The sequence below is a fragment of the Theropithecus gelada genome, chromosome 8 (genome assembly GCF_003255815.1).
Source record: "Theropithecus gelada isolate Dixy chromosome 8, Tgel_1.0, whole genome shotgun sequence".
NCBI lineage: Eukaryota > Metazoa > Chordata > Mammalia > Primates > Cercopithecidae > Theropithecus > Theropithecus gelada.
The window spans coordinates 49715536-49733281 of NC_037676.1; the positions used below are offsets into that span (position 1 = coordinate 49715536).

Below are 17746 nucleotides of genomic sequence, written 5' to 3' on the forward strand. Positions count from 1 at the left end.
GCCTCATACCATGCACAAAAATTACTGCAAAATGGATCACAGACCTAATGTAAGAACTAAATTTCTCAGAAGATAATGTAGGACTATATCTTCCTAACCTTAAGTATTAGGCAATGGTTTCTTGGATGTGACAACAAAATCATAAACAACAAAAGAAAAAATACATAAATGGGACTTCATCAAAATTAAAAACTTTAATGCCTCAAAAAACAAATTTGCAAATCACTAATCTGATAGGGGACTTGTATCTGGAATATGTAAAAAACACTTACAACTCAACAATAAAAAGATACCCAAATAAAAGATGGTTGAAAAATTTGAATAGACATTCAAAATATGCAAATGGACAGTAAGCACATGATGATCAACATCATTAGATACTAGGGAAATGCAGATAAAAACCACAATGAGATACCACTTCACAGTCACTAGGATGGCAATAAAAAGAAGGACAATACCAAGTGTGGATGAATTCAGATGTGGAGAAGTTGGAATCTTTGCACACTACCTGATGAGAATGCAAAATGTTGCAGCCATTTTGAGAAACAGTGGGGCAGTTCCCCAAAAAGTTAAACGTGGTATTACCATATAACCCAGAATTTTCACTGCTAGGTATATACTCTTAAGAATTGAAAACATATGTCCATGTAACTTCTACACAATCACTCCATAGCAACATTACTCATAATGCAAAAATGTCAAAACAACTGCAATGTCTGTCAGCTGATAGAAGATAAATAAATGTGATTTATCCATGTAATGGAATATCTTTCAGCAACAAAAAGGAGTGAAACACTGATCCATGCTATAACATGAGTGAACCTAGAAAACATCATGCTAAGTGAAAAGAAGCTAGGCATAGAAGGCCACATATCATATGAGTCCATTTATGTGAAATAACTAGAACAGGCAAATCCATAGAGGCAGAAGTCCAGTCAATTGTTGCCAGGGACTCAGGGGAGGGGAGAATAGGAGTAATTGATGGATGGAGGTTTCCTTTTGGGATGATAAAAATATCCTGGAATTAGATAGCGCTGATGGTTGCAGAACATTGTGAATATACTTAATGCCACTGTGGTACACTTTAAAAGGATTAAAATAGCAAATTTTATTTTATGTGTATTTTGCTACAATATAAACAGGTCCATTCTATGGTATGTGAATTATACCTCAGTAAAGCTGTTATAAAAATAAAAGGCATAATAGCTTGTTTTAATTACCAGGGAATTGTGCTGAGGAAAAAAAAATCCAATCCCAAAAATTGTATACTGGATGATTCAATTTTTATAACATTTTTGAAATGGCAAAATTTTAGAAGAGAGGACAGTTTAATGTTTTTCTGATATTAGTCATGAGGGTTGGGAGATGGAAGGAGGTGAGTTATTAAAGGGCAGCCTGAGGGACCCTTATGGTGATGGAACTGTTAAGTATTTTGACTGTGGTAGAAGGTACAGGATCCTACACAGGTGATAAAACTGTCAAACTAAATACGTGACACACATCCAAGTAAAAGAGTGGCAGGTTTTATCAATGTCAATATCCTAGTTGTGATATTGTATTATTGTTTACTAGTACATATAGTTTATACTCTTGGGGTAACTGGGTAAGGTGTACAGGGGTTCTCTCTGTGGTATTTCTTAGGACTGCATGCGATTCTACAATTAATAAAAGTTTCAATTAATAAAAAGGCAGGCTGGAAGCAATGACTCTTGCCTCCAATCCCAGCACTTTGGGAAGCGAAGGCAGGAAGATCCCTTGAGCCCAGGAGTTCCAGACTAGCCTGAGCAATACAGCGAGACCCCATCTCTACAAAAAATTTAAAAATTAGCTGGGCACGTTAGCACAGGCCTTAGTCCCAGCTATTTGGGAGAGTGCAGTGGAATGATCACTTGAGCTCAGGAGGTTGAGGCTACACTGAGCCATGATCATGCCACTGCACTCCAGCCTGAGCAACAGATTGAGACCCTGTCTCAAAAAAAAAAAGGCAAAAGAGGTAAGTATCTTTGAAAACTTGTTCCATGGGTAAACGTCTATCAAATTACAAGATGTCTTGGCCGGGTGCGGTGGCTTACACCTGTAATCCCAAGCACTTTGGGAGGCCTAGGCGGGCGGATCACCTGAGGTTGGGAGTTCGAGACCAGCCTGACCAACATGGAGAAACCCCGTCTCTACTAAAAATGCAAAATCAGCTGGGCGTAGTGGGCATGCTTGTAGTCCCAGCTACTCAGGAGGCAGAGGCAGTAGAATCGCTTGAACCTGGGAGGCAGAGGTTGCAGTGAGCCAAGATCCGCAATTGCACTCCAGCCTGGGCAGCAAGAGAGAAACTCCATCTCAAAAAAAAAAAAAAAAAAAAAAAGTTCGATATTCACCGGCAGTAAACAAATCAAAGTCCAGACTGGCACCAGTTGTCTCAGCGGTTTTATTTGTGTCTTCCTTAAAGACCAAGCTTGCAGCAGGGTTTTGTTGTTAATCTCAGCAACACAATATTTTTCTAAAATAAAGATGATGTGTGAGTATGGAAAAGGCCTTTCTTGGCCAGACTTGGTGGCTCATGCCAGTAATCCCAGCACTTTGGGAGGTCGAGGCCGATGGATCGCCTGAGGTCAGGAGTTCGAGACCAGCCTGGCCAACGTAGTGAAACCCCGTCTCTACTAAAAATACAAAAAAATTAGCTGGGCGTGGTGGCAGGCACCTGAACCCTAGCTACTCAGGAGGCTGCCACGGGAGAATCGCTTGAACCGGTGGGGTGGAGATTGCAGTGAGCCAAGATCGCGCCATTGCACTCCAGCCTGATCAACAAGAGCAAAACTCCATCTCAAAAAAAAAAAAAGAAAAGACCCTTTTCAGCCGGTCACAGTGGCTCACACTTGTAATTCCAGCATGTTGGGAGGCTGAGGCTGGTGATCACTTGAGCCCAGGAGTTTGAGACCAGCCTGGGCAACATGGCCTAGCCCTGTCTCTACCAAAAATACAAAATTAGTCGGGCGAGGTAGTGAGTGCGCCTGTGGTCCCAGCTACTCTGGAGGCTGAGGTGGGAGGATCAGTTGAGCCCAGGAGGTGGAGGCTGCAGGGAGCCGAGATGACAGCACGGTACTCCAGCCTGAGAGACAGAAGGAGGGTGGCCCTGTCTCAAAAGAAAAAAAGGCTGAGGGTTTTTGTCCTCTTCTTTTGGTTAAGTCACTTTTAGGAAAGTAAGATTGTTACTCCTTTCGGTTCATTGATATTTAAAAGTTTACATGTCACACTTTTATTTCAGCAAAGAGAAAATATGATTTTTAAATGAATAAAAAACACATTTCTGTGCAGTAGAAGTCGTGCTAACATCTCATGTTAAAAAGATAAACAACAGGATTAACTGTTTACTTTGGGAGTGCAGAGGCTGGTTGTTTTTGAGAAGAAGAACACAATGTCCTGCTGTCTCTGGTTTCCCGGCCGTCCTCCCAAGCCTCTGCAGGAGTGGGCGAGGCCCCCACCCCCAATGCGTCCCCTCCCCTACCCCGCCCCGCCCTCGCTCTCGCCCCCGCCTTTTCTCAGTGGCTCCCTTGCGCTCAGGTTCCAGCCCTCTTCTCCCCATGCTCCCTTTTTTTCTCTGTCTGGTTTTATCACTTCTTCCTCTGATTTCTTCTGTTTTTTCCTTGGGTTGAGGCTTCATAAGAGATTATAAAGTGAAGGGCAGGTCTTTGTTGATCTTTAGAGCCTGCTTAAGTTGACAGTGACCTAGAATGAAACAGCCGGGCCTGACTCCGATTCCGGGAATTCTTGGTGGACTGCTAAGAACTGCTCCCATAACTCACGTAAACATCCCACATAGCCACTTAATCTGCCCTCTCAGCACATGCGTGCGCAGGCACACACGTTTGCTGTGTTCTCGCTGTCCCTCCTTCGTGTAGCTATGAAACTGAGCCAGTGAATGAAAGAAAGGGAAAACACGTAGTTTTGGAAACAAGGAAGGGACATTTAAAACTTTTTTAAAAGAGAAATTAAATTGTACTCCCACAACTTCCACTACAAATCAAGAGTTGTATTTTTTTATTCCCTGTGATTTGTTCTGTTGCCTTGACAGATAAGACATGTATTTTTACAGTTTTTGAAATATTCTTTAATTGGCATAATGGACATTAAGTTGGTAAGAAAAGGAAAAAAATTATTAAAGACAAATATTAACTTCATAATGGACTTTTATACTTCCAACGAGAACAAGGAACCTCTTATCTGTCTTATTTTATGTTGCTGGGAATGTGCAGTGGAATGTGGTTTCATTTGGCACCAGTTTTAATCGGCTCTTCCAACATGGTCCAGGCCTCACCCTCATGGCTCAGAAATGCACAGAGTCCAAGTGCTGCAGAATGGCTGCTGATGCCTGAAACAGGCAATTCTGCTGCTACCCTGTTTCCCTGGAATCACTTTCTGACTGCTGCCTTGTTTTCCAGTTGAGAGGGTTGGAGTGTGGGTGGCTAAGGGCAGGGACCCACTGTAGACATGGTATTCTAATGATTATGTATTGCTTTACCCACAATGGAGCTTTACCTTGCAAAGCAAAACAGCAGTAGCTGAATGATGAGGTCACCATTGTAAGGCCGCATCTGTGTGAAATGGTATGTATGCCCTGTGCCGTTCTCAAGCACCGTCCTGTGAGCACCTTCCCATGAGATTAGGCCTTTTATAAAAACGCAGACACCTGCTTCAGGACTTAGGAGAGCTGGCACTTAATGAGAGGGAACCCTATTTTCTTGTCAGTTAACTACATCTGTAATAACGCGCATTTGTTTGGTAGGTGAAGGAAACTAAGATTTTGAGCACAGAAGAGATGCAGGCACTTAACTGACTGTGAAACGAGTTCACATAATCTGGATTGTGCAGGTACCCGAACTCCTAGTGCCCGTGTCCATTTGTGTCATGTGGTGCCTGCTCCCCTGCACCGCAGTCTTACAGTCATGAAAGTGGGGGTTATTTGGGTGTCTATGGGAGAAACATTGATCTTAAACGTTAAATAAGTGGAATTCACTTGGCAGACTCTTATTCCAAGGAGTTTTGAATGGCTTTCTGGCTGATGGAATCAGTGCAGTTCTGAGACTCTCATTCTAAACACATGTGTCCTACTTCTTCTCTGTGAGATATTTTATCATGGCTGTTCTAAGCACTTATCTAAGTTAATCACTCCTGTAGAGAGCAGCATCCCCTCACACCAGGTATAAGGGACCCACCAACCATGCTCAGTGCTGCATGGGGCAGAGAAGTCGCCTGCAGCCCAGGCCTTAGCTCAAGATCACTAGCAGGGGAGAGTGTGGTGTACTGGATGCATACCTTTGCCTTGGCAGTGGATATTCTATGGCAGAACAGCAAAGGAAGGTACTCAACTGCTTCCCAAAGTGGAAGCTCCATTTTATGAACATTAATCACATAACTTTAAGATGTCAGATCTCTTGAGCCTGCTGTGGCCTGGCTAGCCACTGGTTCCCAGTATTTCAGAGCTTACTAAGGACGGTGCCGGTGTCTGCTGGTTGTCATGCAGAGCACAGCCACACACAGTGAGCATCTGCTCCTCAACTTGGGTGCTGGTGCCTGAGCTGCAGCTGCAGCCTTCTCTATAGATACATATCTATTTAACATTCCTTAAACAAATATAACTGAAAGGACTTCTAGAGAGTATCCCCTTATATCATAAAAGGACTCTCAGCCCAGAGAGCTTCTGTGCCTTGTCGATAGCGGCAGAGCTGGGATCCCAATGTTCCTGCCTTCCTGTTTTGAGTCACATTCTCCATAGAGCAGTTTGCCCTTTCCAGTTCTGTGTTAATCAGCCCCGTTCTCACTTGCATCCTGCCTCAAGTCACTTGAGCAGCCTCTGGGTTCTTCCACAGCTCCGTGTTCTCTGAAATGAGGCCCATCCTATGCCTGATGCCGAGGCTGCTCTACACTCTTCACACCCACTCACCTCCTCCGAACCTCAGGCCAGAGCAGGCGCTCTGTCCCGCATCCCTTACCCACAACTATGCTCTCCGGTCTCTACCTTGAAATGTTTCTTGAATGTGTTCTCACATGCTGACAGAAGCCAAAGAGACAAAGAGGGTGGCAGCATCTGAGGACTGGGACCAGGCATGGAGGGGAGGGCACCAGGATGGACTTGGAAGCCCATGTCTCATCCTGAGGCAGCCACTACCAGGGTTGCAAGTTTCTCAAGATAACTAGAAAGTTGAATTTTATGTAAAGTCTTCCGGTTCTTAATTTTAGTTACTAGTTTCTGAAAACGTTAACACTATATAAACAAAAGAAAACATGCTAGCCAATGAGCACTACTTTGCACCTTCACCCCTTCCTCTCAGGCATTTGTCATTGATTAGGGCGGTGGACTCCCACTGGGTCTAAAGAGACTGTCTAAAAGTTCTCTTCAAGCGAACTCCTCACAAAACCCTTTCCCTCACCAATGCCGTTAGAGAAAATAATTTTTATCAAATTTTTAATTTTTTCCTAAATATAAGTTTAATTTTAAAGTAAGAATAATGCAACAAATAGTCTTTCCTCTTATCCCTGCTTTCTCCTATTGCTATGGTCTGAATGTTTGCATCTCCCCCAAAATTCATATGTTGAAATCTTCACCCCCAAGATATTAGGGGGTGGGACCTTTGGGATTAACATCCTTATAAAAGAGGCCCGAGAGAGTCATTAACCCTTCCACCATAGGAGGTTGCTTGGAAAAGACAGCCGTCTATGAGGCAGCAGGCCCTTGCCAGATGTCAAACCTGCTGGTGCTTTCATCTGGGACTTCCCAGCCTCCAGAACTGTGAGCAATACATTTCTATTGTTTATGACGCCCCCAGTCTGTGGTATATTTGTTAGAGCAGCTCAAATGGACTAAGACACCTATCTTGTCTTTCTTATTATCTTCTAGCCTCCTTCCAGTGTCTCAGCTGTGGAAAACCTCTTTCCCATCCTAGGGTTTCATACATGCTATGCTCTCTATTTTCAGTGTTCTCTCAGCCTTTGCATGACTCGTTGCTTCTCTCTGTTTAGGCTCAGCTTAAAGATCACCTTCCTTTAAGAAGCCTTCCCTGACGACCCTGACTAGACCATCCTACCACCCCAGTGCTATCTCTCACAGCACTCTTTATTTCCTTTCTAGCACTCACACAATCTGTGGTTGCACATTTGTGTGTGATTGGTCTCTCTTGCCAAGGAGCACAGACAGCAGGGACTGTTTGCCCACTATCCTGTACCTAGCACCTCACAGAGGGTCTATCCAGTAGGCAGTCCTGTTGTATTTAGCACATGAATGAATGGATCATTGATTTACTAGAAACCCTAAGAAGGCCAAGGCACTGTTTTGGAGCACAATGACAAACCCCCAAGTGCTTTTGTTATCAAGGATCTTGTGACACTTATTTCATGGCTGTGCAGCCCTTCATGCCTCACTGCGTGTGTTGTACTTCCATTATCTGGCTTGGCAATTTTGTACTTGGCTCATTTCTTGTGTTCAAACAAATCAAGATGTCTCAAGAAATAACAACTCACACTTAAGTCTACAAATTCAGAATGGATAGTTTCCAAATACTCTCAAGACTTACAAATAAGGGCGAAAGACCCATTTTGTTTTCTCACATGACACATGCTAATCATCTAGAGAATCTTTATTTCCGGTGGGAATAAATCGAAGAAACAGAAGACCAACTTTCAAAATAGCAGAATGAGGACACAGTGGATTCTCTCTCCAACAAACATTTAGCTGGAGAAAATTATGAAAGACAAGCATTTAAAATCTCTAGAAATTGTCCTCAGGGCATACAGCAAATGGAGAAACATTCCATGAATGGAATCAAAAATAACTACTAAATCTAAGTGAGAACAGCAAGTCTATGGTCTGTGAGCCACAACCCACTCCCCCACCATCCAAACTCATTTTATAGAAACTAACCTGGGGCTCTACTCCAGGGAGTCCAGTCACGAAGATGGTCCCCTCTTCCCCCAGCTCCCAGTGTAGGGTACATTTCACCCTTCATGGCCAGCCTTCAACATTTCTCATCACCCACCAAATGAGTCAGGCCAAGATTACAGACCTGATTGTCCCACTCCAGCTCACCCGTAGGTTGGAGGCTTCGTGCTAGAGAGGCAAGCCCAGAAGACTAGTTGGGGGAGGTGGGAAAGGCAATAGAAACTGCATTTGGGGAGGTCCAGATGTTTGATTTAGCCGATGAAGATTTCAAACCAGCCATTATAACTATGTTCAAAGAACTAAAGGAAACCATATCTAAAGAATTAAAGGAATGTATGTTAATATTAACAATGTCTAATCAAATAGAGCATCAATAAAAAGATATAAACTATGAAAAGAACCAAATAGAAATTCTGGTGTTGAAAAGAACAACCACCAAAGTGAAAAATTCACCATAGGGGCTCAATAATAGATTTGAGACGGCAGAGCAAAGAATTCGTGGACTTGAAATTAAGATAATGAGGCAGGTCATGGTAGCTCACGCCTGTAATCCCAGCATTTTGGGAGGCCAAGGCTGGTGGATCACTTCAGCTCAGGAGTTTGAGAACAGCCTGGGCGACATGGAAAAACCCCATCTCTACAAAAAACACACCAAAAAATTAGCTGAGTATGGTGGACTTGGGAGGCTGGAGTGGAAGGATCACTTGAGCCCGGGAGGTCGAGGCTGCAGTAAGCCAAGATTGTGCCACTGCACTCCAGCCTGGGTGACAGAGTGAGACCCTGTCTCCAAAAAAAAAAAAAGAGAGAGAAATTAAGATTATGTAATCTGAAAGAGAGAAAAGAATGGAGAAAATGAAAGAGAACCTCGTAAAAATGTTGGACATGATTAAGTGCACCAAAATGTGTGTAATGAGAGTACCAGAGAGAGGATGATGCAGAAAATATTTGAAGAAATAATGGCTGAGCACTTATCAAATTTGATGCAAAATTTTAATAAGTTAAAATGTGTAATGTATTACATACACCTAGACACCTCAAAGTCAAAATGTTGAAAACCAGAGATAAAGAGAAAATCTTCAAAATGACAAAAGAAACATGATTCATCATATATTAATATAAGGGAACCCCAGTGACAGTCCAGCTGACTTCTCATCAGAAACAATGGAGGCCAGAAGGCACTGGGATATATCTTCAAAATGCTGAAAGAAATTAAATTGCTTACACCATACTTACTTTCTGGCCTTTAATTCCTGAGGTTAGGTTAGTAGGATTGAACATGAATTATTTTATCTTAGCTCGCCTTTTCATTTTTATAGAAACCAAAGACGGCAGTTGTTCACCTTCATTTTGAAGTATTCTAGCTTTTTACTTGTTTGGACTAGACCTAATTATTAGCTACAGAACCCTAATTTTTATATAAAATTTCCTTCAGTCACAGAACCATGAGAAATTAGTTTGTACTATATAAATATCTTATAGCCACTACAAATTAAATAATGTCATACGTATTTGTGGAAATGTTAAGACTAGTTATCTTAAAATAGGCGATACATTCTTCCACATATCACTTGCTAAATACTGCTGATACACAGTGGGAGGACCTAAAATCCTGTTTTTCTGCATCAGGTGACCACTCAGGTATTTCCTGGCATTCTTGGGTATAAAAGATCATATTATCAAGGAGATTGAACACATTAGTAATTTATGTATGGTTTTGATATGTTAAAATACATTTTAGAAAAAATATTGCTAACAACATTTTGGTGTTAGTGCTAATTTTTGAGAAACACCTATTAATACTTTGACAGTATTAGTGTTTGATGACACATAAATTTTGTGCATTTTTTTAAAAAACATGATTTGGAAAAGCTTTAAATTGAAGGTTATTTGAAATAACCTCTTATTTATTTATGCCATGGTTTCCCTAGTCACTTTAAAAATTCATCACTTTTTAATTACTGTGTTTGAAAGGTTGATTAACCAATTTTTAAGTATTCATAGTTTTTTCTTCTTCTAGTTCTGTAGGCCTTTAAACTGTGCTGTCCAATAGGGTGGCTACTAGCCACATGTGATTATTTATATTTAAACTAATTAAAATTAAATAAAATTAAAAATGTAGTTCCTCAGTCACATTAGCCACATCTCAAGTGCTCAGTAGCCACATATGGCTAGTAGCTACCACATTAGACAACATAGACATAGAACGTTTATTCCATACTTGCAGAGAGTTCTCTTAGAACACAGTGCTTTAGAATGATGGTCTATTCCTTATTGCTGACTACAGTGGTATATAAATCAATTTCACCTGCACTTGAATTCTAATGGAGGTTTAGCTCTGGAAATTAGGCTGGTATTTCCCCACTTTTATAAATTTAAAGAGATATTTATATCAAATATGCTTATATATTCATTTCATTTTATTGTTAGTTTGCTTATTTAATGTTGTAAGGTTTTTGGGCAAGATAGTAAACCTTTCTGATCTTCAGTCTTCTATGTGCTAAATAGGGATAATAATAGCCTAGCTCCTAAGGGCCTTTTGAGGAGAAGAATGCAAATAGAATACGATGTGGCACTAACCCACATACACTATGAAAAAAAATTAATGTTTGTATTTTAAGCTTCAAATTTGTGGGAGTAATGTGTATAGCAACATACAACGAATGCAGTAGGAGTTAATAACAAAAACATATACTTAAAAATCCCTATAAAATTTGAAAAATACTTCCTATTGGGTCAGAAAAGAAATAATGACAATTTTAAAATATCTACAACTAATGAAAAGTAAAAATACTAAATATTAAAATTTATGTGATGTCATTGACTTGATATTTAGAATAAATTTTAGTCAAATTAGCTCAACTTTAAAAACAAGAAAGGGGCCAGGCGCGGTGGCTCACACATGTAATCCCAACACTTTGGGAGGCAAAGGCAGGCAGATGACCTGAGGTCAGGAGTTCGAGATGAGCATGGCCAACATGGTGAAACCCCGTCTCTATTAAAAATACAAAAATTAGCCTGGTGTGGTGGTGCACGCCTGTAGTCCCAGCTACTTGGGAGGCTGAGGCACAAGAATCACTTGAACCTGGGAGGCAGAGGTTGCAGTGACCCGAGATCATGCCATTGCACTCCAGCCTGGGCAACAGAGGGAGACTCAGTCTCAAATAAATAAATAAAAATAAACAAAAAGAAGAAAGGACTGGACACAGTGGCTCATGTCGATAATCCCAGCATTTTGAGAGTCCAAGGCAGGAGGATTGCTAGAGGCCAGAAGTTTGAGACCAGCCCAGGCAGCATAGCAAGACCCCGCCTCTTCAAGAGGGAAAAAAAAAAAACCAGGCATGGTAGCATGTGCCTGTAGTCCTAGCTACTCAGGAGGCTGAAGTAGGAGGATAGCTTGAGAGAAAGGCTGCAAATTAATGAGCTAAGCCTCCAACATGAGAAATAGGAAAGGAACGATAGAATAAGTCCAAAGAAAATGGATAAAAAGATTATAAATATGAGTATAAATTAATGACATAAACAGTGACTAAACAAAAGTGAGAAATGATAATCCTATGGTAAAATTGATAAAGAGAAGATAAATAATAGTAAAAAGGAAAATTAGGGATAGCAGTCCCATCAGGGATTGGAAACATAGATGTGCTCACTTTGGCAGCATGTATACTGTAATTGGAAACATACAGAGAAGATTAGCATGGCCTCTGGGCAAGGATGACATGCAAATTCATGAAACATTACATATTTTTTAGTAATATTAATAAAACTTGAAAAAATGTAAGATTACTGTAGCATCTTTATGCCATTAAGTTTGAAAATAGACAAGATGGAAAAATCCCTGGAAAAATACATTACCAAAATACCTTAAGAAAAAAATTTAAAAATTCAAATAGTCCAATTATCATTAGAGATGTTGAGCTGGTAGTTTTGAATCTTCTCAGGAAAGAAAACACTAAACTAAATGATTTTATTACCTAATTATTTCTAACTGTCAAAATACAGATTGAGTCTTAGACTTAGAATTTTTATCAAAAATTTTCAGAAGAAAAGGTAATCAACTTGTTCTGTGAAGCTGATGTAAATGATCTTGATACCAAATGTAGTATGAAAAATAAAATTAAAGACCAATATCATTAATGGACCTAGAGACAAAAATTCTAAATAAGACATAGCAAATAGGATCTTGGCTTTACATCAAGACTGAAAAACTACTTTAATACTCAGAAAGAATTTGTAATTGTCATTTGCCACATTAACATGTTAAAGGGGGAAAACAGTTCTTTCAATTAATACAGATAATGCATTTGATAAGATCCAACACCCATTCATGATTTTAAAAAAAAATTCCTTAGCAAACTAGGAATCCCTAACTGGATGAAGGACATCTACAAAAAAACAAAAATGAACAACAACCAACAATAAAAGCAAACATTAGTGACTGTAAAACATTGAAGACTTTTTCTTTACAGTTGGAACAAAATAAGGATGCCCAGTCACTGGCATCTCTTCAGCATTGCCCTGAAGGTCCTAAAAGGCAGCCATAAAACAAAATAAGAAGCAAAATTGGAATTATGAAATGATTGCATAAAAGTACATTTAAAAGGATTATAAATAGTAATAAAGTTTAGTAAAGATGATGGATTACAAAAGTTCAATATTCAAGGCCATTGTATATTGATCACACACCAGCAACACACAACAACAAACAAAACACCATTTAAAATAGAACACAAACCCATAGACAGTCTAGGCATAGATCTAACAAAACATGTACAAGAGCTATATGGAGAAACTTACAAAATTTTATTATAAAAATTGATCTAAGTACCCCACCAAGAAAAGATTTATCTACCAGTCACTCTACCATGCCCTAAATTACTGTATCATGTGAATGACTTTAACGTTCACAACAGTCCTCTGAATTAGATTCTCTTATTTTGTCTTAAAAATGAGTAAAATCAAGCTCATACAGATAAGCAACTTTTGCAAGATCCAGAGTTGTTAACATAATGCTGCCCCCCTGGGAAGCCACTTGTGTTCCATTGAATATGATAAAATTTATGGTAAATACGTGGTAGTTCAGGAAAAGCAAGTAAATCATGGGGACACTATGCTGCTCAGACCTGTCACACTAGCATTGATTTTAGGAAATAGCGTTTCACTGGGCAGAAAGCATTGACAAGTAGGTGGAATTCAACACAGGCTGCTGATAAGCTGATGCTGGTCTGGGCAGTCTGTGGAATGCCACAGTTCCAATCCAGTTGAACCAGTGGGGTGATGACTCCACCTCGGGCCTGAGCCAGCCTGCCTCTGAGCTGCAGCTGTGTGAGCAGAACAGAGTGGGAGAGTGTGTGTGATGGGTGTGAATACCAGGAGAAGAGTAATAACTCGTCTCTAGGGCAAAAGAATAGACAGAAGCACCCTTCCTTGTTATTTGAGACAAGGAAAATGTCAGGGCAAACTTAAAGACAAAGGTAGTAGCCAATTCCACACCTCTCCCTTTTCAGCACAATCAGAAATATAGAAACTTTGTATTTGGATCTGTGGGGATTTTTGTATTTGTCTTGACTTTTGTATAGGTTAAAAAAATAACATGTAGGCCAGGCGCAGTGGCTCACGTCTGTAATCCCAGCACTTTGGGAGGCCAAGGCGGATGGATCACGAGGCCAAGAGATCGAGACCATCTTGGCCAACATGGTGAAACCCCGTCTCTCCTAAAAATACAAAAATTAGTCGGACGTGGTGGCCTACGCCTAAAGTCCCAGCTACTCAGGAGGCTGAGGCAGGAGAATTGCTTGAATTCAGGAGACAGAGGTTGCAGTGAGTCGAGGTTGCACCACTGCACTCCAGCCTGGCAACAAAGTGAGACTCTATCTCAAAAGAATAAATAAATAAAATAAAATAACATTTAAAGCAAAGTCTTAGGGGTATCAATAGGAGACGACCAGGCCTTAACGTAATCACATGTGGAGGGTCAGGGGCCACCATGGGTTGTTCTGTAACAGGAGAGCCTGGAGACTCCTAGGAAATGCAGCCTGGTCCTACCTCCAGTTCCCTTCCATGTCCTGGTCCCCAAGGAAGTCCCCTTGGACTTCTCTATTTAGATATGGAACGGAGAAGCAAGTCATGTGAGGAGTTAACTAGGAGGTAAGGAGGACTTTAAATGGTGTGTAGACAAAAAAGAGACGTTATAAATTCAACATCAAAATGTATACTTTTATACCTGCTCTCAGGTAGCATACTGTAAACTAAAAAAGACCTCAGACGTGGAGAGAAGGGAGGGAAACAAAGCATGATTGGACTGTGAATGGAAAAATTAGTTCTCATCTAGAAATCCATACCCAGCCAAACTGCCCATAAAGTTTGTGGATCGATTACCAACAACTTTATGAATGGTTTTAAAATTTTTACCTCACACTCTTTTTTCAGAAAACTGGAAGACAGGAACTACTGAATTGAAGAAGTCAATTAAAAGATATGGGTGTAGGAAATAACAGCTCCAACATAGCAGAGCAGCAAAGGGGAACCTGCAGATTTTGTGCCAAGAGATCCCAGGATGATATTGTGCCCAGGTATAGATGCTGACCCATTCAGATTGAAGCACAGTAGAAGGATCCAGAAGAGCTCTTCAGAGTAGAATACCTGTGAGGTTCAGCATCCTAAGAGAAGATCTTGGTAATTGACTGAGGTTTAGGGTTGATTTTGTGATAAGTACATAAAAAACTAATTTTAAAATGAATATAGGGAGCCAGGTGTGGTGGCATGTGGCTGTAATCCCAGAGCTTTGGGAGCCAGGGTGGGAGGACTGGTTGAGGCCAAGAATTTGAGAACAGCCTGGACAACATAATGAGACCCTGTCTCTCCAAAAAAATAAGTAAATAAATGTATATCAGAAAAGAAATTGTTTTATTATATTAAAGCCAATAAATTTGACATGTGGTATTTTTATTATCAACTAGGTCAAATTATTGTCTCTTTTCTCTGTGATTTCCTGTTTGACTTGTGAGTTGAAAAAAATGTGAAATTTCCAAATGTAAGAAGATTTTTAAAATATATATTTCTTTCTTGGTTTCTCATTTAATTGTATTTTAGGCAAAGAGTGTGTTCTATATGATAAGATACTTTGAAATTAACTGTGACTTGCTTTATGGCCAAGTGTGTAGTGAGAATTAATTAGAGAGAAAGGGAGAGAATCTGTGTCACCCCTGCTGGGGTACACTGACCAGATCATAGCTTACTGCAGCTCCCAACTACTTGGCTTAGACTGTCTTCCTGCCTCAGCCTCCTGAGTAGCTGGGACTATAGGCACCACCACTGTGCCCAGCTTGCTTATTTATTTGTTTGTTTGTTTGTTTGTTTTTGAGACGGAGTCTCGCTCTGTCCCCGAGGCTGGAGTGCAGTGGCGCAGTCTCGGCTCACTGCAAGCTCCGCCTCCCGGGTTCATGCCATTCTTCTGCCTCAGCATCCCAAGTAGCTGGGACTACAGGCACCCGCCGCCATGCCTAGCTAATTTTTTGTATTTTTAGTAGAGATGGGGTTTCACCGCATTAGCCAGGATGGTCTCAATCTCCTGACCTCATCGTCCGCCCACCTTGGCCTCCCAAAGTGCTGGGATTACAGGCGTGAGCCACTGCGCCCGGCCTATTTTATTTTTTATAGAGATAACATCTCGCTTTGTTGACCAGGCTGGTCTTGAAGCTTGGCTTTGAGCAGTCCTCCCAACTCAGCCTCCCAAAGTGCTGAGCTTACGGATCTGAGCCACCTCATCCAGCCTCTTGTCACCTCTTATAAATCTTCCATGTGTGCTTGAAAATGCATTTTTTCTAATTACGGGCAGTTTTTCTAATTGTTTATCCAACAAATCAAACTAGTTAGGTATATGCAAATTTTCTCATTTTTTACTAACTTTTTCATCTGTTGACTTACCAATAATTGGCAGAGATGTGTTAAAATCTTCCACAGTGATGGTGGATTTTTTCATTTCTCTGTGTAGTTTTATTAATTTATGCTTAATGTATTTTGAGGCTAGTAAGAGCATAAAAGTTTATAATTGTATGTCTTCCTGGTGAATTAAACCTTCTTATCTATATTAGTGACCTCTCTATCCTTAATAATACTTTCTTTTTTTTTTTTTTTTTTTTTTTTTGAGACAGAGTGTCGCTCTTGCCCATGTTGGAGTGCAGTGGTGCGATCTCAGCTCACTGCAAGCTCTGCCTCCCGGGTTCACGCCATTCTCCTGCCTCAGCCTCCCGAGTAGCTGGGACTACAGGGGCCCACCACCATCCCCAGCTAATTTTTTGTATTTTTAGTAGAGACGGGGTTTCACCATGTTAGCCAGGATGGTCTCGATCTCCTGACCTCATCATCCGCCTGCCTCGGCCTCCCAAAGTGCTGGGATTACAGGCATGAGCCACCATGCCCAGCCAGTAATACTTTCTTAAAATCTATTTTGCTTACCATCAAAACCACCTTTTCAGCTTTCTTTTGGTTAATATTTGCCAGAAACATTTTTTTCTGTCCTTTTACTTTGAACTTTTCTGTGCTTTGGAAGGTTTTCTGTCACCAGTTTATTGGAAGACATTTTTTCTTCCTTCAAACAACATGACAAGTTCTGTCTTTGACATGTTTAAATCATTTTTGTTCCATTTCTAATATGCAAGGACTTTATCCTTTCACATATCACTTTATATTTTATTGGCGATTTAATGTTTTTTCTTTGTGTTTTCCTTTTTGTTTGTTTTCCTATATTTCTCATTCCATTTATTTCCTCTAGTGATTAGGAGGTATATTCCCTGTTTCTGGTCTTTGGTGATTATCCTTGAAATCGTACCGCATATACTATTGTTAAGTTAATATCTTAACTCCAGGCTTAGAGTGATATGAGGACTTGGGAACATTTGAGCTCCAGTCACTGCCTGTTTGATTTCATTGCTATCCATTTTCAGTTTTTCAGCTCTACAGCTTTAATATTATTGATTGTGTTGTTATTCTATCCTGTGTTTATTCTGGGTTGTTTGTATTTTTGCTTATTAGTCCTTCTTGTGTCTCAGGCCTTTATTCCACGATAATTTCCTTATTCCTAAAGTACATAATTTAGAAATCATTTTATTTGTTTTTTGAGACAGGATCTCACTCTGCCTCCCAGGCTGGAGTACAGTGGCACAATCGTAACTCACTGCAACCCTCAAACTCTTGAGCTCAGGGGATCCTCCCGCCTCAGCCTTCTGAGTGGCTGAGACCACAACCATGTGCCACCATACCCAGCTAATGTTTTTATTTATTGTAGAGACAGGGTCTCACTTTGTTGCCCAGGCTGATCTCGAACTTCTGGGCTCAAGTGATCCTCCCACCTCAGCCTCCCAAAGTGCTGGGATTATAGGTGTCAACCACTGCACCTGGTCTAGAAATCTTTTTAGTAATTAGTAAAATAGTAAATACGTCAGGTTCTGTAGGTAGAAAATGCTCCTAGTTTTTCTTTGTCTAAAAATGTCCCAGGCCAGGCGTGGTGGCTCACACCTGTAATCCCAACACTTTGGGAGGCCGAGGCAGGCAGATCACTTGAGGCCAGGAATTCGAGACCAGCCTGCCCAACATGGAGAAACCCCATCTCTACTAAAAATACAAAAATTAACCAGGTGTGGTGGTGGGCTCCTGTAATCACAGCTACTCAGGAGGCTGAGGCAAGAGAATCACTTTAACACAGGAGATGGAGGTTGCAGTGAGCCGAGATCGCTCCACTGCACCCCAGCCTGGGCAGCAGAGCGAGACTCCCATCTCAAAAAAATAAATAAATAAAAATTTAAAAATTCAAATGTCCTTATTTTA

The 17746-nt window shown here is 40.7% G+C and overlaps 1 protein-coding gene and 1 non-coding gene across 4 annotated transcripts in view; both read left to right on the top strand.

Moving 5' to 3' along the window:
• Positions 1 to 17746, top strand: part of SPIDR (scaffold protein involved in DNA repair) — a 483830-nt gene that overhangs the window by 398631 nt on the left and 67453 nt on the right. Inside the window, exons 1-3 of one of the 3 annotated variants that reach the window (XM_025393222.1) lie at positions 3526 to 3552; positions 4300 to 4369; positions 4775 to 4860. The exons of the other annotated variants lie outside the window; for them this stretch is intronic. The gene's annotated coding sequence lies outside the window, so the exon portion shown is untranslated. Of the gene's footprint in view, positions 1 to 3525; positions 3553 to 4299; positions 4370 to 4774; positions 4861 to 17746 lie in introns of those variants that run through there. 3 annotated transcript variants of the gene reach the window in all.
• Positions 11564 to 11670, top strand: LOC112630940. The gene has a single exon (XR_003121045.1). It is a non-coding gene; the product is annotated as a U6 spliceosomal RNA (small nuclear RNA).